The following is a 24,587-nucleotide window of genomic DNA, read 5'->3' on the forward strand; positions in this document are numbered from 1 at the left end:
TGCATTCCAAAGAGGTAGAGAGACAAATTTGCAAATTTGGTGCAATGATATCCTCCAAAGAGGTTAGTAGAATTTTGATCCCCAAAAAAGTTATTGTCAAACATTGAATGCAAGAAGGTGCCCTAAAACTACCTCTGAGCACTTATGGGATCTTGTTTGGTGCTGTTAGATGGCCATGGTGCAAATGAGGAGGGGGTCATATAAATGGTTGAGAAAGAATGGATTGCCTTGGCAAGCCTGGCATATTAGTGAAAAGGCATCAGACCAGTAATATAATATGAAGGAATTGTAAATGGCATTACTGTTATTGTAACCATGGTGATCTTAGTTGACCTATGTGGCAATTACAATAGTATAAGGAAGGCTTGTTGGAAGAAGAACAAGTCTTGCAGGAAGAACAGCAATTTTGATACAACACCAGTGCAGTAGGAAAATTTGTGTTGAAAGGAGAGGTTTAGAAGGTGGATAAAATATTTATGAGGACACAGATCAGGATAAACATGTCAGATCACTTAGTATATCATAACTCAGGTCAACACATTCACAGTTTCAATATGGCTGCCTTATAGAGAAGAAAGGGAATTTAAGAAGAGAAACTATGAGTAGTGGGGGTGGAATGGCAGAGATGTTTTTCATTCACCCTTGAAAAGACTTATTAATAATCAGCTATGCAAACATATAGGGTGAGAAGTGGGAGCAAATAAAGAATACAGGAAGATACAATTATTGAGTGAAGGACAGAGACGATTGTCAAAGGATGGTGTTAGTTACTGAAGCTGAAAAAAGAACTCAAGCTAAGGGATGTAGGAAACAATAGAAGAACACAAGAAAAGTTTTGAGTTTCAGAGCCAGGAAAATTCTCTATGTATTAACATAGTGGGATAAACATGACTGTAATGAGTTAATGGTATAGGTAGATAGGTTAATTGCTTTGAAGTACATTGGCTAATCAGAATAAGTCTTAATGTGTAAGGAGATAAGAGTATACATCAGAAGGTTTGCTGTAATTTAAAAAGTAAAAGGAAATGTGTGACAATAATAACTCATAAAGACGCTATCTAGTGAAGGGTACAACAAATTTTTGGGTAGAGGTTTGGGAACAAATCAGTAAAGTAAGAAGAGTGTTCCCTTGGCATAAAGAGACACAGCACATAGTAAGGCATTCAGTTTTCATCTAATGGTATGGGCAATAGAAACCTGGACAAGAGAGATGGTGGGATTGATCAGCTAATGCTGGCTTACCCATTCTGGGAGGAATGATGCTGATGAGGCTCACTGCAGTAGTAGCATTAATAGGCAGGTGAGTTCCATGCTTCAGGTGGTATGCTGCTTGGTCAGGAGCATGCTCATGCACATAAGTATGCTTGCATCTCTTGTACAATGCAACTATTATGCTTGTAAGCCTGCCAAGAAGTGGAAGGGAGTTAAGGCACACTCACTGGTAGCAGTTTGCTGCTGCACCTGTACCCACAATCTGTCAACAAAGTGGCAGTTATTTTTGAGTACAGGGTGACTGTATGTGAATGAGTGAATGAACTTGCCGCCATGGTCAAGTTATATATTCAGTAATTTGTATTGTCATACTAGTGCATATTTGTATAGAGCAAGTTGAAATACGCAACTGTGACAATTTATTTAAACTACAGTCTTTTAAATAAGTGACATGGAAGCTTTTACATCCTTGGGCATTACCATTGACACAGGCAGCTGTCACTTCAATTTGTTGTCTTATCCAAAGAATGGCATATTCAGGAGTGCTGTCCCTCCTAATGCTGCATTGCAGTGTCAGTAATAGAAACTAAGTCTAATTACCTGGTGTGGGAATAGAACCCATGGTATGATGATCTTCAAGCACCAAAGGCAAGCAGGCTACCCATCAAGCCACTGACATTTCAGTGCAAACTGCTGCATCTTACAAGTATAACTTGTACCTTCAAAAGTCCAGCAAGTGGAACAACAAGAAATTCAATGGTGCAAAACCAAGCACCCAACTCCACGGCTGTGTAACACGAAAAGTTTATTCCAACATAAAGGGTACAACGGATTGAGCGCTTTCGTCTCCCACCTGGAGACCTCTTCATATTAACACGAAAAGTTTATTCCAACATAAAGGGTACAACGGATTGAGCGCTTTCGTCTCCCACCTGGAGACCTCTTCATATTGATTCTGAAGAGGTCTCCAGGTGGGAGACGAAAGCGCTCAATCCGTTGTACCCTTTATGTTGGAATAAACTTTTCGTGCTACACAGCCGTAGAGTTGGGTGTTTGGTTTTGCACCATTGAATTTCCTGTTGTTCCACTTGCTGGACTTTTGATGTATGTCTACTGTTTTGAAGGTTCTTTGATAACTTGTACATTCATTAGAGTTAGTGGGAAAGGTAGCATAAAGTAGAGATAGTCTATGAAGCCTATGTGCACACACAGACTGCCATAACTAATTTTTAGTCACTAGTAAGCAAGGAAATCTGTTTTCATACTTTCACTTAGAAATGAGTATTGTCTGCTTTATGCAATGTTATTACACATGCTTGTTACAATATGGGAAGAATCCTGAGATTTTTCCATGCCTCATGGAATTGCACATGGACATCTTCCAGTACCACCTTCTCCATGTGGTTGTATGCCACAGTTGGTAGTCCACCTAGTCCTTGTACTTTATTAGTCTTCAGTGTTTAACCTATTCCTAATACAATAACTAGGATGCTGGTACCTATATGCCTTTTAGATATATTCAAGTATGCTATGTACCAAAAGTTCCACTTTTAGCTAGTTAGCTGTAATAACTGCTACATTATACAGATTTGTAAGGTAGCCCTGCAAAACATTCAGAAATTTCTTCTGAGCAAAAATTCCAATGGTTCCATTCTTTGGAAGTTCAATGTGTTCTACATTATGCCTTACTGCACTCTACCTCAGTCTTAAGGCTAAATTTTGGGTGATTTTGGTAAGAGATAAGGAAAACTCCATCTATGCTACTGAATCACCAAAGTACTTTACAAATAGTCTGCATCTGCATTTGTAACAATCCACACATTCCTCAAGCCTTTTTGACTGCAGCTGCTGTTGTCAGTTCACACATTTCCTTATATTTTTCACTGTACTTGCTGTTGGCAGTTTGCACATTTCCTGTCTCATTTTGAATATATTTGATGTTCAGAGTTCACAGAATTCCTTGACCGTTTTAACTGCAGTTGCTGTTGAATTCAGATGTTGTCTTGTTTCTTTTAACTACTATTTCTGTTCATAGTTCAAGCATTTCCTTACCCATTTTCATTGTTAACAGTTCCTGCATTAACTCAGTCTTCTTGATGGCTGTTATTGATGGCTCACATATTCTCACCTCTTTTTAGAGCAGTTGCTATTAATATTTTCAAACATTCCTTCACCCTTTGACTACAGTTGCAGCTGATGGTTCACATATTTTGTTGATCACTTTGACTGCAGTTCACATATTCCCTTGCAACTTTTGATGGCAAATATAGTTGGGAGTTTGCATATTTCCTTGCTATTTTTAACTGCTGTTGTTGTCGATAAATATGTACCCTTAGAAAGCCCTGAAGGGGGCTTGGACGGAAGGCTAAAAGCAGCACAAATTCTCTGCTCTACAGTACTATAATTATTCTGACAGGAATTATTTTCAAAAATCACCAACAATAACTTCAAAGCAACCAATCTACAATCTAGAACTTGTAAGCTTTCTACTGATGTATTTTTAAACGCATAAACTTTATATTTTTCTGTCAAAAATCAATATGAAGAAGAAAGGGAGAACTACAACTGGGAAAAGATGAGTCTTCTCAAATCCATACAGCAGGAGAACTCCATGAAGAAGGAAATACATTCAATTCTTACAAACATCCAGGACTTAATATCAGAAATGGACAAATTGGACATAAAAGTTGACAGGATTAAGAAAGACTCAAATAAACAAATTGAAATATTGAGTGATATTTTAAAACAACAGAAAATCCAGATATCAGCACTAGAAGAGTCAGTTTCAGATATTGACTGTAGACTAATAGATGGGGAGAAAAACATTGAACTCCTTCTACAACAGAACAAAACTTATTAACAAAGTTGAAGACTTAGAAAATCAGTCCAGAAGGAACAATATCAGAATTTATGGCATACCAAGGAATGGGAGGAGACAATGTAGTGAACTTTTTAACAGCACCGCTTCCCAAAACCTTAAACTTACCAGAGGCTCTCAGTTTTGGCATCAAGAGAGCCCACAGATCACTATCCCATCTAATAGCAACAATATTTACCCAGGATCAATCATTGTAAAATTTATATCCAGCCAGGACAAGGATCTCATCTTGAAATCTGCTTGGGCTCTTTCTCCCCTGAAACTAAATGACCAGGTAATCAAATTTGATAATGACTGTTCCACAGCTCTCCTTTCAAAAATAAAAACTTTCATTCCCCTTATTAAAGCATTAAAACAAGCTGTAGTAAACAATCAAAACAAGTTGTAGTAAACAATCAAAACAAGTGTAGTAAAAGGCTATAGAGTTTCTCCCACATCTAATGTAGACAATGTTTATATATGCAGCTCCCACTGTATTTCATGTAGAAGTAATAGAGTATAGTTTCCCATTACACCAAACAAGCTGGTATCAAGGCACAACTGATATACCCTGCCAAAAATAAGACTCTGCCTGCCGGAGGGAAAAATAATTTTCAAAACCCTTGAAGAAGTAAATGCTTTTATAAAGAAGAAAAATCTGTAAGTACAGAAGAACAAATGGATACTACCTCTACATTAAAAAGACACGCAACAAAATTTAACTGGTCTGTGAAGGTGAAGAAGAAATCTAGAGGCAAAGAAAAAAAAATATTTTTTAATTTCTCTTTAATTTCAACAAATAGTTGTTTTAGATATCATAGAAACATCTGCAAAGAAAAAAAACATGGTAAAAACTTTATTCCTTATGTTTTACTTAGCATTAATAATTTATAATATAATTCAACAACAAGTAGCTACATAAATCTAACCTAATAGATAAGACAAGCACTAAAATGTATTTTGCTAACCCACAGTCATTATATACTAATAATTATCATTAGCCAGACTTAATTTTCGTCATTTACTTTAAATAATTGAGAAAATAAAAGAAAGAAAGCAGCACTATAAATGAATGTTACTGGCATGAGCAGTGTTATCTGACCTCCATGTGTGGTGTCTTGTTCATGAAACTGTAGCTCAACATTGTCTATATTAGATGTGGGAGAAACTCTATAGCCTTTTACTACACTTGTGTTGATTGTTTTGTGGAGTACTGTTTATGTTGCTTATTTGGTAATGATTGATATATTGGGTGCTTTATGTGGCCTGCCCTAAAATAAGAAGTTGCTTGGTATAGTCACTTTTGGCTGCTTTTAGCCTTCACTGTAATATATTTTGTTATTTGATATTGAAAATACCTGTTTCCAATAAACACAGATGCTACATCATATCTGTGAGCATTTAGAAAATCAAACTACACATTCAACAAGTATTCCTGCTTTTTATACCTTCTTCTTCACATGGAAACTTTTGAAAACTGGCTTGACCTCACAATCTTCATGTAAAGAAGATGTAGAAATGTAGAATGTAAAGCTTCATCCTCGCATAGAAACAGCTGTGACGGCTTAGAGGAAGTTGTAAGTGACCCTTGCACTCCCTTTTCACGTCCCACCTCATCAGACTAACCAGAACACTGTGGAAACAACAGAATATTGGAAAAGGCAAACACAATTTTTTTTTCTCAAAAACAAATGTGACTATTTTAGTATTTTTACAACTGAACCCTAAATCTTAATGAGAATATTATTTACAGAAATTTCGCACAGAGATTTATTCTTTACACATGATATCATAGCTGGCTGTACACTCACACCACTGCTGCCTACATTCATTAACTTCAAGACATCTGTACCTCATAACATAGATAACTTTCCCAGACTTTAACTATTTGTATAGGGCTGCCAGAGAGGTATCTATAGCAGATGCCTTTCTAAAAAGCATACTTGAGAGAGAATGAAAAGTAAAGTTGTTGGAACATGACTTGGAAGTGATGTCCATTGATCCTTATATATTAGTATCTGAACGAAGGCAACTGGCATATATTCAGTGCAAAGAATGAGATATTGAACTCCAAATGTTTTAAAATACAGTACTGCCATGCAGACCAGATAAGAAGAAAAACATTTGAATTCCTCTTGAAATGTACTTTTCATTTCACAATGAATTTCATATTTCACAGACTGTTTTTCAAATACTATATAGTGATTGTACTAAAACATAAAAAAATGCTGCACAGGTGAAGCACTTCTATATGTAGTTAGGTACAAAGAGAGAGCATGCTGCTTAATGTTTTGGCCTGCTGTAGTGTATCAAATTGAAATAGTGGTAATTAAAAATCTTTCTGATTTACAGCACGTTTTACAAAGGCAATGCCAAAGGCATAATGCTGTGGTGATTTAACCTCCTTAGGCATGGAGATTAGCTAGATAGCATTGTTGTAGAATACCTGAATGAGGCAGAACTAGCTAAATGAAACTTTAAAGTGGAAACAAAAATATGTTTCTGTGCTATACCAGATATCGCATGAGTATGCATACTGTTCTTGTGAGATTTAAGCTGCAGCTTTATTAAGTTCCATAATTAGAAGCTTATTTAAAACATCACTGGGAAAAATACAGTGCTGTCATGAATATCCACACTGTGTTTCGTGATGAACTTGTAAAAAGAGAGAATGGAGAATTAGATCGGAGAATCGATGAATTACTATAGTCTTGACTACCGGTGATAAAATTTAATGTCCTCACACTTTTAGGTTCAGTGTTATGATGACCATCCTTGTTTGCTTCACAGATCCACATGAACCCCTAAAATGAGCTAAAATAATCTATCTTTTTAATAATATTATAGTCAGTCATGTACTGTCTTATAACAATGCACATTTCTGAATATGTCTGACAGCATGTTACATTACTTAATCTATGACAACATGAGCATATGTAAAATGGGAAGAATTATTCTGTTTCTAAATGAGGTACAGTGTATCTAAGAATAACAGACTTCTTAAACTTCATTTAAGAAAATATATAAGACCGGCCAGAAGCTAAAGGTCCTCAAAAGCAGGAGTTAAGCCAAATGAAATAATAGCAGTGTAGACCACCAGGCTAATGATAAAATAATAACATAATAAAACTTTTATGCCACACAAGTGTGTGGCATAAAAGTTTTATTATTTTATCATCAGCCTGGAGGTCTACGCTGCTATTATTTCGTTAAACTTGATTTTATTTCAGGATTTTACAGTCTGTTTGTCTGTCGCTGGTTCTTTCCTTTTGCCACTTATAATAGACTAATGGTTACAGTATCATTCTTTAGCCCCACTACTTTGCCTTTTTGATTATAGATACGTATATAGCATTGCAAGTTTATTATAAGTCAACAACATACTAGTTCTCTCTCAAGTAAATCTACAAACTGTCAGCTAACAAATTAAATGCTGATTAAGGAAATGATGATGTATAACATTAAAAACAACATATTTATTTATTTCATGAAACATATTAACTAAACCAGATTAGCCTAATATACATGTAGACATGTGCTTTGCTTTATTGTATAATATTATGGCTTCTGTCTTGAGATACAAATTCACATTTAATGAAAAATTCTTGATAAGCAATCCTTGCACTTCTAAATAATGCACAAAAGTATACCTTTTGTGACCACACATTATCCCAGAGTAAACAAATTACATAGCTTTATATTTTCCCAAAACACTTGCGTTATTCTGTAAGACTATGTTACTAAACATAACCTCCCATCTTGGTGTTTTACATTGTTAAATGCATCCAAACATCTGTCTTGAGCTGTATATCAAACCATTACCATACATCATTATATTGTATTCACACTAGAACATATTACACCTCTCGTTTGCTGAAGATAATAACTTTCCTACTCACATAAGCTAACTATTGAACTAAAATACCTTATATGGTAAATCTTGAGAAACTCTTTTCATATTTTTTGGTTGGATACATTATTTGCTGCACTAAAATGTTTAATGAAGAACAACATACAGTGTTATGGTCATATCTATGAAGAATATATACCTAGCTATTTCTATTAATAAGAAGCAAGTTATAAAGAAAAATAAGTGACATACTGCAATTATTGCTTCGGCAGCAATTAATAAGACACTCCAATATACTGTTAATATAATGTGCACTAGTTTATGACATACAATTGTGAGTGTTTGTTTTTTTTATACAGACTAAAATTATCTGTGCTCTGAAAATGTAATACCCTGTCAACAATGTAGTTTAACAAATACAGAAGTTAGTTGAATAGTGAAGTCAAGACAGGGCCACTGGAAGATAAAATATATATATATTACTAACTAGAACTGTATTATATTATATAATAGCTAATGATAATGAAAGAAACATATATTATCCAAAATGTCACCAAAAAGTATTTATTTACAACAGACATCATTCTCAAACAAGAATGGATAACACTTTATAGCCAATAGCAGATGTACTTTATAACCACTGAATAGTATACCTGTCTTGTCCTAACTTCTTCTGATTTTAGTTGATTATTACACTTCACTGAACTTTGAAGAACACATTAAGATGTGGTTTTATTAAATTGTATTCACTTTTAAATAATCAGTTAGATTTGCAATGAAACACATCTCAATTCAAAACCAAATTGTATTTCATGTACTTACAGTTTAAGAGATTGTTGTTATGATTTTAATAATAATTGTATATAATAATAATTGCAGGGTATTATGATTTATATTTACATGTTTTAAATGGCTTGTTGGATTCCCTAAATTTTACATTCTCTCTCTCTCTTTTCTCCAAATAACAGCTAAAGATGCAGTTGCATAGATACACCCTTATTTGGTATGAGTTGTTTGATCTGTGGCTTATACCCAATTAAGCCAAGAATATTAGGTTCCATGAAGAAAGTTATTAATGTATATAATATTAAACATCCTTTATCAGTTATAGAAACTTTGTCCATAACAAACTTTCCTTCAACTTACATTATAATTTCTTTAGGAAATCATTATAAATGCTTTAAAACTATCCATTATATTGAATAATGTTAGCATATAAATGTTTGTCAATAAATATAAATGGGCTAAATAATCCTATTAAGAGAGCAAGTGTTAACAAATATCTCTCCTTGCATAAAGCAGATATAGTATTCTTCCAGCCACCTAATATCACAGGATTTAAATAAGCTCTTACTAAAAAATTATAAAATACTGGTTAGCTCCCAATTTAAACACAAACAAAGGGGTGTGTTAATCCTTTGGAAAAAAAAAACCCTGAGTATCCCTGAAATCATAGACTCATACATAGACAAAGATGGAATGCTAGCATTAGTAGTAATTAAACTTGAGAAAAACAATTACACGCTTATAAACTCCTATTGGATTCCTGGAATTGGTACAAAAATGGTAAAGAAGTACTTAGACACTATAACCCTAAATTTTAGAGGAGAAATTATATTAGCAGGAGACTTTAATTGTATTCTCTCTTCCAGTGAAACAATGAATACTAAACCCTTTAAAATCTCCCTTATACCAAGACACACAATTACATTAATATGAGAAATTTAAAAGACATATATCATATAAAATGGGTCTATGTTATATCAAATGATGAAAAGAGCAAACAGTTTTTCATCGAACTGTAAAAGTTGACAACACTAAACAGTTAACACACGGAACATTGATTTTTTGCCCAGGGAAAAAAATCGGTGGGCTGTCTTTGGGACTTTGCCATTTCCTCCACTATGGTGCAATCTCAGAGTTGGTATATTTAAGTGGGGATGTGTGGGGGTACCCCACTTTATTTTGTGTTTGAATTTTTTTTTTTTTTGTGGAGCAGCATTTTTTTCCCTGGGAAAAAAGTCGCTGTTTTATGTCTTCACTGTTTAGTGGTGTCGACCTTTCAAGTTCGATGAAAGAGCATTCGCTCTTTTCATCATTCGATAACATAACATAGACCCTATAAAACTAACTAACCTGCTGCCTAAAGTTTTCCCACTACTCATATAGATTTGGGACACAAACTAACATTGACAGAATTTTAGTATCTAGCACTTTACAATCAAAAATAGAAAATGCACTATTATATCCTGCCCCCTATCAGATCACAACACATTATTTTTAATATAACTTTCCATGCAGACGTTCTGAATTATTGTCAAAGAATAACAGCTTATATTATAAAAATAAAAGGCTTTCAAGACTGGATACTGACTGAAATAAATGAATTTATGGAAATAAACAATAATGACGAGGTGTCAGGTACAAGTTTATGGAGCACTCTAAAGGTAGTACTATATGGAAAGACCAAAAATCTGGTATCTACAAAAAAGAAAGGAATGGGATAAAGGATTAAATGATATTCAAAATGAAATAGACGATCTAAAATGAAATCTCACATTTAATGATAAGATAGCCCTGGATAATATAAACAAACAAAACAAGCCCCCGGATTCACTAAGCTTCCATGCAGGAATAGCTTATTCCTGCATGGAAGCGACCTTGTGCATTCAGCATGGCAGCGTGCCATGCATATGTATGAAGGCGTGCTGCCATGCCCTAGGACATACATGGGTATGTGTACGAGCACATGGGGGTGTGTCTGAGAGCAAAGTTCTCAGAATATACATGCCCCCTGCATGAAAACAAACAGCAGCAAGAGTGTGTTCGCAGACACTTAAAATTCCGCCTGCCACCTTATCAATCACACAGGCCACTCCCATTCCTGCGTGAACCGAAGGGTTGGTTAACCATCTTCAAAATTGCCCAATTGTGATTTGTATGCCTTATGAAATACATTGACTGTGCAGTTTATTTTTTATATTTTGTGCTGTCAGTGGCCTTAGTTGAAACAAACGGTGAAAGAAACGTAACAAAATCTAGAGGAAATTATCTATTATATAATATAGGTGAAAAACATTTGATTTTTGTAAAACGATGGAGCAGCACCTGACAGTCTGTGATTTCACAGTGTACTATGGAGATTTAATGATCTTATTGTTAAGTATTCCATTTACAAATTTCTTATGATAATATCTGGTTGTTTACTTTCCCATCCTAATTTCTCTAAATTCAGAAGTGTCAACATGATGAGAAGCCCAACTACCTCCCAAATGAGAAGAACATATCTGGAAGCTTCTAGCAGCCATTTTAAATTGCTGTTCTCTTTCAGTTTGTGGTGTTGCCACTATATACATACTACAGTAGATGGCATAGTGCTACTGGGAAATGTAGTATAAAGTGCTGTGCCCATTTTACTTTTGATGCTTAGTAGCTCCAATCCAGTTTTATAACAAAATGCACTTTGTGTCTTGATTTTTTTTTTTTTACCTAAAAACACAAAAAGTAAGCAATTGAAGCACATAGCACACATTCCCCATACCAAACAGCAATAGATAAATGCTGTCCCTACTTGTTCCCCTATCATTAAGTGCCTACCCAGAATATATGAGAGTGCAAGCTAATGCACAGCCCCTGTCATGTTACAACCTACACACAGACCCTTTACAGATGAAGGAGCAGAAATTAATGTCCATACCCCTAGTAAAATAATAAAAACACATATATTTTATTTCCTCACCGCAATAAAGTTTAAAGTGTAGAAAAAAAATAAACAGCCCTTGCACCCAGGACCCCATACACCATAATCAAAGCACTTAAATCCTAAGCCATTGCAGACATAAAAAAGCATGATATTTTACCTACCATATCATGCAGTCGGGTCAATTAAATTAATGGAAAAGAAACGTCAGCCCCATCTCTAAGACCCCGTAGTTGAAGCACCAAACCACTAAGCCATTTGAGATGTAGAATAGCATGATGTTTTGCCTACCATATCATGCAGTCTGGTCATTTAAATTAATGGAAAAGAAATGTCAGCCCCAACTCCTCTAGGACTCTGTACACCATAGTCAAAGCACTTAACCATTAAGCCATTTGCGACATAGAAGAGCATGACGCACTACCTAACATATCATGCAGTCTGGTCATTCAAATTAATAGAAAAGAAATGCTAGCTGCAAGTCTCAAACCAAGGACCCCGTACACCACAGTCAAAGTACTCAACCACTAAGCCAGTTGAGACTTAGAATGCTATGATGTTTTATCTGCCATATCATGCAGTCTGGTTATTTAACATTAATGGAAATAAAACTGTCACTCCCAAGTCTTAAACCGAGGACCCTTTACACCACAGTCAAAGCCCCATAACAGTACACCATCTAAGATGTACAAGCCACTGTTGCTTTTCCAATGCTATCATGCAATACAGGTATACCACCACCATGTTAATGCTCTGTAGAATCAATCATGTGTTGCATATAGACATAAATATGGAAACATACATACCTAAACTACATATACTCATATAAATATATGACTGAAGGCATATCTATATATATATATATATATATGTGTATATATATATATATATATATATATATATATATATATATATATATTTTTTTTTTTTTTTTTTATTTATTTTACATTTGTTGACCGGGCTAGTCTAGCTGGATATATTTCCATTTTCAGTAGAGGCCCGGGGAGAAAAGCTCCACATAGAACATAACAATGATACATATTAATGATAAGCACAAAGGAAATATAAGACAATTAGTAATAAAACATATTAAATTGGTAATACAAACTTTGAGATAAAATTTAAAATTACAAAAATTAAGGCACATTATATTAGAAGTCCTAACTAGAGATAGGACAGTATCCAGGCATTTTACTAATTTCTAATAGGCTATGCCATACGGCTACTACTATAATAAGAAAAAATATGCAAGAGGGTGAAGAAAAAGGTGGGAAAGAAAAGTAATATAAGAAGAGAGGGAAGAGATAGAAGTTAATAAATGAGAGAAAAGAATGATAAGTGAGAGGATATGGGAGAGGATTAGAGAAATGGGTCAGAGCACAGAGTGACTTGGAGGGAATGGAAGAGGAAAAGGAAGGTAGTAGGCACCAGGTAGGGTTAAAGGTCAGAAGGGGGGCAAGAAAAGTTAGTCAGGTGTACTACATGAGCAAAGCCAGTGATTTTGGAAGTAAAGTTTGATTTGTTGTTTTAAGATGGGTAGGGATGAGATTTGAATTATATCCCTGGGTAGTAAATTCCATATTCGGCCTGCGGTATTAGTGAATAAAGAGTCACCAGCTAGGTTGTGAGCTTTTATGGGTTTGGTCAAGAGTTTAGAAGAGGAACGAAGGGAAGTAAGATTGTTATAAGGGGGTAAAAGCTGTGATAGAATAGGGGTGTTATCAGGTTGGTACAAAATTTTGTGGGCAATAATAAGTTGTGTGAGTGTAAGACAGTTTTGTAATTCTAGCCAGCCCAGATGTTTCAAATTAAGGCAATGATGGGTTCTGAAGGGGTTGCCAGTGGCGAAGCAGGCAATGTTATTATAACAAGTTGCTAGTTTGTTTAGGTTAGATTTCTTGAGGTTAGTAAAGATAGGAGAGGCATAGAAGAGAGTGGATATAAGATGGGAGTGGGCAATAGTAGCTCTAGCAGAAGGGGTGAGAAATGGTTTGATCCGGTATAAGGATCCCATCTTTCTATTTAAAGATTTGATGGTGTTGTTGATGTGTTGATCGAAGGAGAGATTGTTATCAATGGTTATGCCTAGCAGTTTAGTTGTAGAGTCTGGGGAGATAACAGTATTGTTGTTAGACAGGATGGTGAAGTGTAATGGGGAGGTACGAGTGGTGGGGGTAAAGAGGAGAAGTTTTGTTTTTTTAGCATTCAGGAGGAGGTATCGTCTAGTAAACCATGTTTCCACTGTGTTGAAGATATTTTGGGTTAGTGTAATAAGGTCAGAAGTGGAGGTTGCTGAACAAATAATAGTGGAGTCATCAGCGTATTGAATACAGGTGGCTTGAGGGATAACTGAGTGGAGATCGTTGATGAAGAGGGAAAAGAGAAGTGGGCCAAGAATAGAGCCCTGAGGCACTCCAATAGAAATGGGCAATAAGGAGGAGATGTGGTTGTCCCAAAGAACGGCTTGTTGTCTGTTGCTAAGATATGAACTAAACCATTTTATGGTAAGTTTATCAAATGAGAGGGAGTCCAGAATGTTAATTAATGAAGAGCGGTTAACCATGTCAAAAGCTTTTGAAAGGTCAATGAATAGTGCGGAAGAGAAAAAGTTATTATTGCGATTACTGTTGATAGTATCAACAAAGGAAAGGAGGGCAATGGTGGTGCTATGGTGGGGTCTAAAACCATGTTGACAGTTAGCAGTAATATTGTGTAGGGAGAGATATTGTACAAGTTGTTGATGAATACATTTCTCCATAATCTTTGCTAAGGGTGAGAGAAGTGCAATTGGTCTAAAGTTAGAATAGTCGATAGAGTTGCCGCCTTTATGTAGTGGGATAATATGAGAGACTTTCCAGATGTCAGGGATAGTTCCTTCTTGGATGGTTCTATTTATGAGTATAGTTATTGGGTAGGTCATTTCTTTGGCTGCCTTTTGCAGAAAAAGGGAGGGAAGCTTGTCAGCAGAGGGGGTACAGGGTTTCAGTTTGAGGATGAGTTTGTAGATGAAAGAGGTAGAGACAGGTTGTAGAGAGAAAATGTAAGAAGAGTTTGCTAGATTGTTTGGAGGGTAGAAGTTATTAGTGTTCAGCTGACTTGCAAGAGATTGAATGGTTTCAGTAAAGAAGGAATTAACAGCATTGGCAGTTTGGTCAGGGGTATCAGGGTCAGCATTAAGTGGGGAGGGAGTTTTGGCTGTGCCTGGAGATAGGAGTCTATTGATTGAAGACCAGAATTGTTTTGGTTTATTAAAATGGGTTTCTTGTAGCTCACAGTAAAATTTTCTTTTGTCGGTTATTATTGCTTTTTTGGTAAGGTTTCTAAGTTGACGGAAAAGAAGGAAATCTGAGTTGATTCTATGGCATCTCCATTTGGCCCAAACCTTGTTTTTAGAGAGGATAAGTTTCTTAGTTTCATTTGAGAGCCATGGGGCTGTTTTTGACTTCATTCTAATGGTACGCTCAGGAGCATGTTTATTCAGAATGGAAAGAAATGTAGAATTAAAGAATGATACTGCTTCGTTAAGTGGAAGTATTTTTAAGGGGTTCCAGTTACAAGCTCTGAGTTCATTTTGAAATAGGTCAGTTTTAAAGTGTTTGGTCGATCGTACATTTCTTATATTAGGGAGGTGTGGATAGTCATTATTCTCTTTTGTGATAAAGGTTAAGGAATGATCACTGAGGTCATCAGGCATAGTACCTACGTTGTATGTGATGTTATCTTTGTTCATGAGTATCCAGTCTAAAATGGTTTGCTTTTTACTTAGTTTGTTGTGCCTAGTAGTAGAGGTAATTGTTTGGGTAAAACCATTTAGGTTGATGTGAGAGGTGGGATTGTCAGTTTTGATGGTATTCCAGTCTATATTAAAGTCACAGTATATATATATATATATATATATATATATGTAATATGTGTGTGTGTGTGTATATATATATATATATATATATATATATATATATATATATATATATATATATATATATATATATATATATATATATATATATATATATATATATACATATATCTATATATGTGTGTATATATATATATATATATATATATATATATATATATATATATATATATATATATTCCTTCATATGTATATATATATATATATATATATATATATATAGATAGATAGATAGATAGATATAGATAGATATATTTATATATATATGTGCAGCTCCCACTGTATTTCATGTAGAAGTAATAGACTGCAGTTTCCCATTACACCATAAGGTGGAGCTCCTTTTCAAGAATATAAAAGATAATTTCGAAAGTGAAAGAGGAGACTGGAACACTAGCTGAAGGAGGGAAAACTGAAACACATAGCTGAAGAGAAAAGGGCCTTGCAGCATGACTGGATTTTCTTTTCTAGTGCTTTGGGACAGGCAAGTGAAGTAGCAGACTGTGTCTGTCTCTGGCTGAAATCCTGGATGATGGTATTTTGTGGAATCAGGAGGGAAGTCTGAAACCAGCACTCCACACCTGCTATGATTCAGCAAGAAAAGGAGTTCCCTTGGGCCTAGTACTGAGAAGCCATAGATGATTACCAGAGTTCTGGTAGGTGATTTTCTTCTTTTCTCATCAGAGGAACCATGGTGCCTGGTCACTAGGATATTCTCGACAGAGTGGTGAAAGGCTCTGGCTGTCTTTTTTATATTTTTATAAGATTGCGGTCCCCCCCAAATAATTTGTAGATTACAAATAACTGGGATCCATAAGAGCTCCAACTTGGGCTCCATCATGCCAGCAGCAAGACTGTAAATAGTCACTGGCCAGTGAACAGGGTATAATAGAGTGTTTCATAGTTGGTCTGTTTAGAATTGATCAAGTGGGTGGAGGGTGTTAGTACTGCTGAATGACATTGCATTTTCTCATATTTGTATTGTGGCACTATAAATCTATATTGTTTAATGATAATGTATTTTGCTTGTGTTAGTACTGCTGTCTTCAATAATCTTGCTGCTCAATGACATTGCATTTTCTCATATCTGTTTCGTAGTATTATGACTCTTTTATTGCTTAATGACATTGCATTTTTTCCCGTGTTTGTATTGCTGCATTATAAAGCTTTACTGCTCATTGATATTGCCTTCTTTGTGCATGTTTGAATGTCAAGACTTTCTTCTGTTGAGTTCTGGGGAAGAGGGCAAATGTATGTTTTTATTGCATGCATATTTCTCCTTACTTTCTTGCTAACTGGTGCACTGTTGAAATAATTTGTTTATGGTTGTGCTATTGCCTTTTTAAACTAGATGTGTCACCTAGAATAGAATCTGTCCCTCTTGCCACCTTGGTGTGTTGGGCCTATAGGGGTGTCACCAGAGTCAGGTAGGAAGGAACCCATATATCTTCAGCTACACCTGCAGGTGCGCTGCATCTGGGGGCTTGTCCGGGATTTCCTGTACTGCATTGGACTCCACCCTATTCCCCTGTATGTGAGGAGAGCAAATTCAGCAGAAACATGAACCCAGAAGTAGCCGCTAAGTGGTGCAAACAACACAATGCTCAGTCAGAGCATTGCTTAGTTCTGGTGTTGCCAGGAGTCACATTGACTGATATACAAATACATCAAGTCACAGGATCCTTGCTAGTTGTGGGGTGTGGATTTTTGTTGGTCAGCACTGTGGACCCTACTGAGCAGAGCACATTGGCCTTATTAAAATGGAAAAGCCCTTTAGTGTTTGAGCACATACCTACGAGTGTACAAATATCAGGTGAGAGTGCAGTCCGTGTGGTAATCCCTGAGAAGTGCACTACCTCAGCAACAGAGAAAATACCTGTGGAAGTTATCCAAGTAGGTCAGAACCTTACACCAGAAGCTGCAGCTTCACTGCCCATAAATACTATAGGGCCTGAAGTTTTGAATGCTTTGGGAAGTATTGTAGAAAAATGCTTAGAGCCTAAACAGCCATTCACTGGGTTTTGCTAGCACAAATTGAATTTCTTTTCTGGCAAACAACCCACACCTCAGGGAGAGAAAGATTTTTAATCCTAGGTTGATCAGGCTTCACAAGCCCTAGAGGAGTGGGATATCCCAGAATCTCAGAAGAAGCAGTGGATAGCTGAAAGTCTAAAGGGATTAGCTGTGGATACCATACATAACCTAAGTATGGGTAAGCAAAATTGCATTACCAAGGACTATTTAGGAGTACTGTAGGATGTGTTTGGAAGGACCAAGAGGGCTGCTGACCTACTTTATCAGTTTGAACATACATACGAAGAAGATGATGAGAAACTATCTGATTACATTAAGCGATTAGATAAAATGTTCCACCAGATCATCCTAAAGAAGGGGGTGGATCCAAAAGTAGCTGGCCAAGTATGGATCAGACAAATTTTACAGGGAGCTCAAGCTATGGACCCCATTGTGTGGAAAATGAGGATGAGAAATAGGGAAGAGACTCTAACTTATTCTCAGTTGGTTAAAGAGGTAAGGGAAAAGGAAGCCTTGTTGGAAGCCAAATCTCAGTGTTCAACAGCAACTAAAACTGTGAGTGAACACCAGCAGGAGCCTATAGCCATGCTCACTACTCAAACAGGAGTCGTGGCCCAGAGTGTCCACAATGTAGAGGTGTCACAGTTGCAGATGCAGGTGTTTTTCCTGACCAACGCCATAGCTCAAATCACCAAGACAGTTGCAGAATTGCAGAAAGCTGTGGTAACTTTAACTGAAAGGAGGAATACATCAGCTAGAACCTCCCCAAAAGGACTCAGGGAAGAACTGAATTAGCAAATGCTCAGAGTTCCTACTGGATTTTGTTTTCTCTGTGGAGATGCAGGGCATATAAAGTGACAGTGTCCTAATGCAGAGAACTTGAAAAGAGTGAACAAACTATTATTGGCTAGTGCAATGCAGGGAAACTTCAAAGGGCCTCAGTGAAGGAGCCAGCTGAGTGCCCAATTACAAAGAGCTCCATAAACTCTAACATCAAGAGACAGCATCCTGGATCTCCTTTCCACACTAACCCTTGTAATAGGGGAGAGAGACTACCTACTATGCACACTTCTAACTCATCTGAGGTGAACAACTGAATTGGAAAGTCATCTCAGCCAAAATCTCAGCATCTCAGACTGCAAAGCATTACTAAGCAAGAGTCTTATCCATTAAACTGGCGAGGTCAACTGGCGATACCTCAACCACATGTAGACTGCTGTACAGCTGAACAACATCAGAAACAGAAACTACCCAATGGCCTACTGGGACCGTCCCTGTCATGTCAGTAAAAATAGAAGAAGTGTATAGTAAAGCACTGTTGATACTGGTGCACAAATCACCATTCTGTACAGAGACTTCTACCAAAAATACTTAAAGCATTTGCCACTTGAAAAGTTAGAAGATTTGGAGATCTGGGGGCAAAGTCTCACAAAGTTCCCTTATGATGGCCATGTCTCACTCACGTTAGAAATTTCCACTTCAGTTGTTGGGTCAACAGAAGTTTTTGAAACACTTGCTGTTGTGTGCCCCAGGCCAAAAGAAAAGGATTCCGCATCTATTTTAGTGGGGACAAATACTGACCTCATCAGAAGAATGCTAATGCCTCAGATAATCCAGGAACACCCAACACTACATCCTCTCCTGAGATCAGTTTTCTGTGCCCTTCAAAGGGAGATGGATAATAAGAAAGATGAAATTGGTCATGTGTGGATCCTGTCTGGGAAAGAGCATATAATTCATCCTGGTCAGGTCACCTGCTTGAGAGCCAAAGTGAGAATGTGTGGACAAACAGTTTACTCTCATCTCATGATGGAAATGGATCCAGAAAGTGACTTGCCATTGGAGCTGGAACTAGTCCCAGAAGTTTGGCTTGTGGACAAGTTAAAGCATCCTTATGACACTTTGCATGTAGGGTTGAAAAATAAAGAAAGTACTCCCATCATCCTGTGTTCACAAGTGAGTTTGGGAAATGTTTATGCTGCCACTCCCTTACCTGCTTCTGTGTTGACAAGGAATGAGAGTAGAGCCAACAAGTTGAAGCTGGAAGATATTGAGATAGGAGGTGGTATCTTGCCCTGAGTGGCTAACCAGAGTTAAAGAGCTACTAATGAAAAAGAAAACATGTTTTTCTACTAGTGAACTAGATGTGGGCTGTGCAGGAAGTGCAGAACACTGAATAAGAGTAAAAGAGAACCGGCCCTTCAGGGAACATTCCAAAAGAGTAGCCCCAGGAGACCTGGAGTACTTAAGAAAGCATTTGGAAGAATTAAAAGCCATAGGGATAATTTGAGAGTCAAGAAGTCCATATGCCTCTCCCATTGTCATTGTCAGGAAAAAGAATGGGTCAATTTGCATGTGTGTTGACTATCGTACTCTGAATCAGTGAACCATTCCAGACCGGTACACAACTCCCCGGATTGAAGATGCTCTAAATTACCTGGTGGGCAGTAAGTGGTTCAGTGTGCTAGACTTAAGGAGTGGATACTATCAAATCCCTATGCACCCAGAAGATAAAGAGAAGACTGCTTTCATCACCCCTTTGGGATTTTTTGAGTTTGATTGCTTACCTCAAGGTTTATCAAATGCACCTGCAATTTTCCAGAGAATCATAGAAAGAACAATTGGAGTCATGCATCTCCTGGAAGTCTTAGTCTACCTGGATGACATCATTGTCTTTGGGAGGACCCTAGAAGAGCATGAAGAAAGATTGATGAAGGTATTGGACAGGATTGAGAAGGAAGGTCTGAAGTTGTCATTGGACAAATGCAAGTTCTTCCAACCTTCAGTGACCTATGTGGTACATGTAGTGTCTGCAAAGGGAATATCCACAGATCTCAGCAAAGTTGAAGTAGTGACATCTTGGCCCAGACCCAAAATTATCACAGAGCTGCAATCTTTCCTGGGGTTCTGCAGTTACTATAGAAGGTTTGTGGAAGGATTTTCAAAGATAGCAAGACCCTTCAACCATTTGCTCCAAAATGATGAGAAAGCAGATGAAACAGATGAAGATATCCTTGTGAAAAAGCCTAAGGGACCCAGAGGTTCTAAAGAACTCATCGAGATTCGCTGGGCTTCTGAGTGTGAAAAATCATTTGAACAGCTTGAGTATTGCCTTACACATGCCCCTGTGCTGGCATATGCTAACTCAACAAAACCATATGCTTTACATGTGGATGCTAGCAGGGATGGCTTAGAAGGAGTCCTTTACCAGGAGTATGACAAGAAGCTGAGACCTGTGGCTTTTATCAGTTGGAGTTTATCCCCCACAGAAAGAAACTACCCTGCACACAAGTTGGAATTCCTTGCCTTAAAGTGGGCGGTAGTGGACAAGCTGCATGGCTTTCTCTATGGGGATGAATTTGAAGTGTAGACTGACAACAGTCTTCTGACATACATCCAGACCACTGCAAAGCTAGATGCTACTAGCCACAGATGGATGGCAGCTCTATGCAACTATAATTTCAGTTTGAAATACCACCCAGGGCATGAAAATGGAGATTCTGATCGTCTGTCCAGAAGACCTCAGGGAGATTTACACCCCAACGATGAATGGGTGAAAATTTCAGCGAAAGGGGTGAGAGCTATGTGTCATATTGCAACCTGCTATGAACACACTGAATGTTGGGACCAGAAGTTGGGTCTGTCTGCAGCAAGCATACCCCAAGCTTACTGTAATCTGGTCACTTTGCAGGCTTCATCGCTACCAGCTTTGATTAACAGTGACCTCAGGAGAGATCAAAGAGAAGATCCCTTAGGTCAGCTGGTGGTGGCTGCTTTAGAGAAGAAACAAGTTAATATGCTTTGCATGGATATTCATCCTCTGGCAAGACTTTTGGCCAAAGAATGGGATACAGAATGGACTAGTGTATAGGAGATCTCCTAGTGCACTCAGCAGTGAAAAATGGCAATTGTTGCTTCCTCAGAAGTATAGAGAAGTAGTACTCCAGTCATTGCATGAAGAACATGGTCATCTTGGTTATGACAGAACTATGGGTCTGGTACGAGGCAGGTTCTACTGGCCATGCATAAAGCAAGATGTTGAGGATTATTGTCGTACATGTCTTCTTTGCAATCAGAGAAAGACTCTGCCGACCAGAGCTGCCTCATTGGGTAAAATGGAAAGTAGTGGACCCATGGAACTGGTCTGTATAGATTTTCTGTGCATTGAACCGGATGAAGGCGGGATCAGTAATGTGCTGGGGGTGACAGACCACTATACCAGATATGCTCAAGCATTTCCCACTCGCGATCAGAAAGCTATTACAGTGGCAAAACTACTAATTGAGAAGTTCTTTGTACACTATGGCCTGCCAAAAAGGATACACTCTGATCAAGGACGTGATTTTGAGAGCAAGCTTGTCCGTGAACTACTCACTCTGTTGGGAGTCCAAAAAAGCCGCACCACTCCTTATCATCCTCAAGGGGATCCTCAGCCTGAGTGTTTCAACAGAACTTTTCTAGACATGTTGGAAACACTGTCTGCTGAGAAGAAGAGTCAGTGGAGTAGACATGTAGCCACAGTGGCACATGCTTACAACAGTACTAAAAATGATGCTACATGAGTCTCGCCTTACTTCCTAATGTTTGGAAGAAAAGCTTGTCTTCCTGTTGATGTCATTTGTGGAGTCACAGCTGATGATACACCAGTGCAATCTCATGGCAGTTATGTGGAGAGACTCAAGAAGAACCTTAGACAGGCTTATGAGCTTGCTGAAAAATCAACAGGACAAAGGCATCAGTGAAACAAGCCTCACTATTACAAAAAAGTAAAGATGCATGACTTGCAGCCAGGGGACAGAGTTCTTTTGAGAAATTTGGGACTACAAGCAAAGCATAAACTAGCTGACTGCTGGGGATCTGAGATTTACATAATTTGTTCTCACCTACCTAATATCCTTGTCTACCAAGTTTGCCCTGAGGGGAAAGAAGGACTCATTAAAACCTGGCACCAAAACAACTTAATGCCTTTGACAAAATCAGTGAGACTCATGAATCCAGAACCCAGAATGGCTCAGTGGAAGCCTAACTCAAGGCAATCCAGAAGGCTAAGGTGGAGAGGAAGTATCCTCTCCAATATTCAAGAGCCCATGCTTCCCCCTGCTGAAGGAAAGGAGGACAGTGATGATGACTAGGGTTTCAGTGGGCTTTTTTATGATGATGTTCAAGACCCCATGGGCTGTAATCTCAATGTAAATGCACCAGAATTCATTCCTTGTCATTTTGAGCAGCTCAGACCTAACAATAGACTAAGTAATGTTTCTGTGCCTCTTGCAGAACCAGATACTGATGGAGGCCCTGCTATATAAACTTCAGAAAATAGTGCTGAGGACAGTCATACCGGTTTGGAAAATGAAAGTGAAGTTATACAAGAGGAGATCTTAGAAGTAGACAATATGCCTACTGAAGAACTAGACATTGAATGTGATGTGAGTGACAAACCTTCTGAGCAAAATTCCTTAGCTGTCTCTTCCGAACCAAAACTGCAGAGACTGATTCAGCCTGAACAGAGACTTACCTATAACAGTTTGGGACACAGTACACAGGAACCTGTGACCACAGCTCATTGGAAGGAGTGTGCTCATAATCCCTATGCCTCCTACTCCAGTGGTGACACCCCACCCCAAGTTAAGCATAAGGCTGATTACCCTTGGTGGAATGTACCTTTTGAATGCAAAAATATTGTTCAGCTGATGGTGCATTAGTGTTTGTAAATATTTTTTGCAAATCTACCTTTGACTTGGGGGGACCCAAGATTTTCAAGTGGGGGAGAGTGTAGCTCCCAATGTATTTCATGCAGAAGTAATAGACTGTAGTTTCCCATAACACCACAAGGTGGAGCTGCTTTTCAGGAATATACAAGGCAATTTCGAAAGTGAAAAAGGAGACTGGAACACTAGCTGAAGGAGGGAAGACTGAAATATGTAGCTGAAGGGAAAAGGGCCTTGCAGCATGACTGGATTTTCTTTTCTAGTGCTTTGGGACAGGAATGTGAAGTAGCAGATTGTGTCTGTCTCTGGCTGAAATCCTGGATGATGGTATTTTGTGGAATCAGGAGAGAAGTCTGAAACCAGTAGCTCCACAACTGCTATGATTCAGCAAGAAAATGAATTCCCTTGGGCCTAGTACTGAGAAAACATAGATGATTACCAGAGTTCTGGTAGGTGATTTTCTACTTTTCTCATCAGAAGAACCATGGCATCTGAGGGATAGGATATTTATGGATAGATTAGAGGCTGGACCATCTTTATATTTTTATAAGCTTGTGGCCCCCACCCCAAATGCTTTGTAGTACTAGGATATTCTCGATGGAGTGCCGAGAGGCTCTGGACGTCATTTTTATATTTTTATAAGCTTGTGGCCCCCACCCCAAATGCTTTGTAGATTACAAATAACTGGGATCCATAAGAGCTCCAACTTGGGCTCCGTCATGCCAGCAGCAAGACTGTAAATAGTCACTGGCCAGTGAACAGGATATAACAGAGTGTTTCATAGTTGGTCTGTTTAGAATTGATCAAGTGGGTGGAGGGTGTTAGTACTGCTGAATGACATTGTATTCTCTCATATTTGTATTGTGGCACTATAAATCTATATTGTTCAATGATAATGCATTTTGCTCATGTTAGTACTGCTGTCTTCAAGATTTTTACTGTTCAATGACATTGCATTTTCTCATATCAGTATTGTTGTATTATGACTCTTTTATTGCTTAATGACATTGCATTTTCCCGTGTTTGTATTGCTGCATTATAAAGCTTTACTGCTCATTGATATTGTATTCTTTGTGCATGTTTGAATGTCAAGACTATCTTCTGTTGAGTTCTAGGGAAGAGGGTGAATGTATGTTTTTATTGCATGCATATCTCACCTTTCTTTATTGATAACTGGTGCACTGTTGAAATAATTTGTTTATGGTTGTGCTATTGCCTTTTTAAACTAGATGTGTCACCTAGAATAAAATCTGTCCCTCTTGCCACATTGGTGTGTTGGGCATATAGGGGTGTCACCAGAGTCAGGTAGGAGG

This window comes from Protopterus annectens, chromosome 4.part0 (genome assembly GCF_019279795.1).
Source record: "Protopterus annectens isolate FY-2018-M chromosome 4.part0, PAN1.0, whole genome shotgun sequence".
Taxonomy (NCBI): domain Eukaryota; kingdom Metazoa; phylum Chordata; order Ceratodontiformes; family Protopteridae; genus Protopterus; species Protopterus annectens.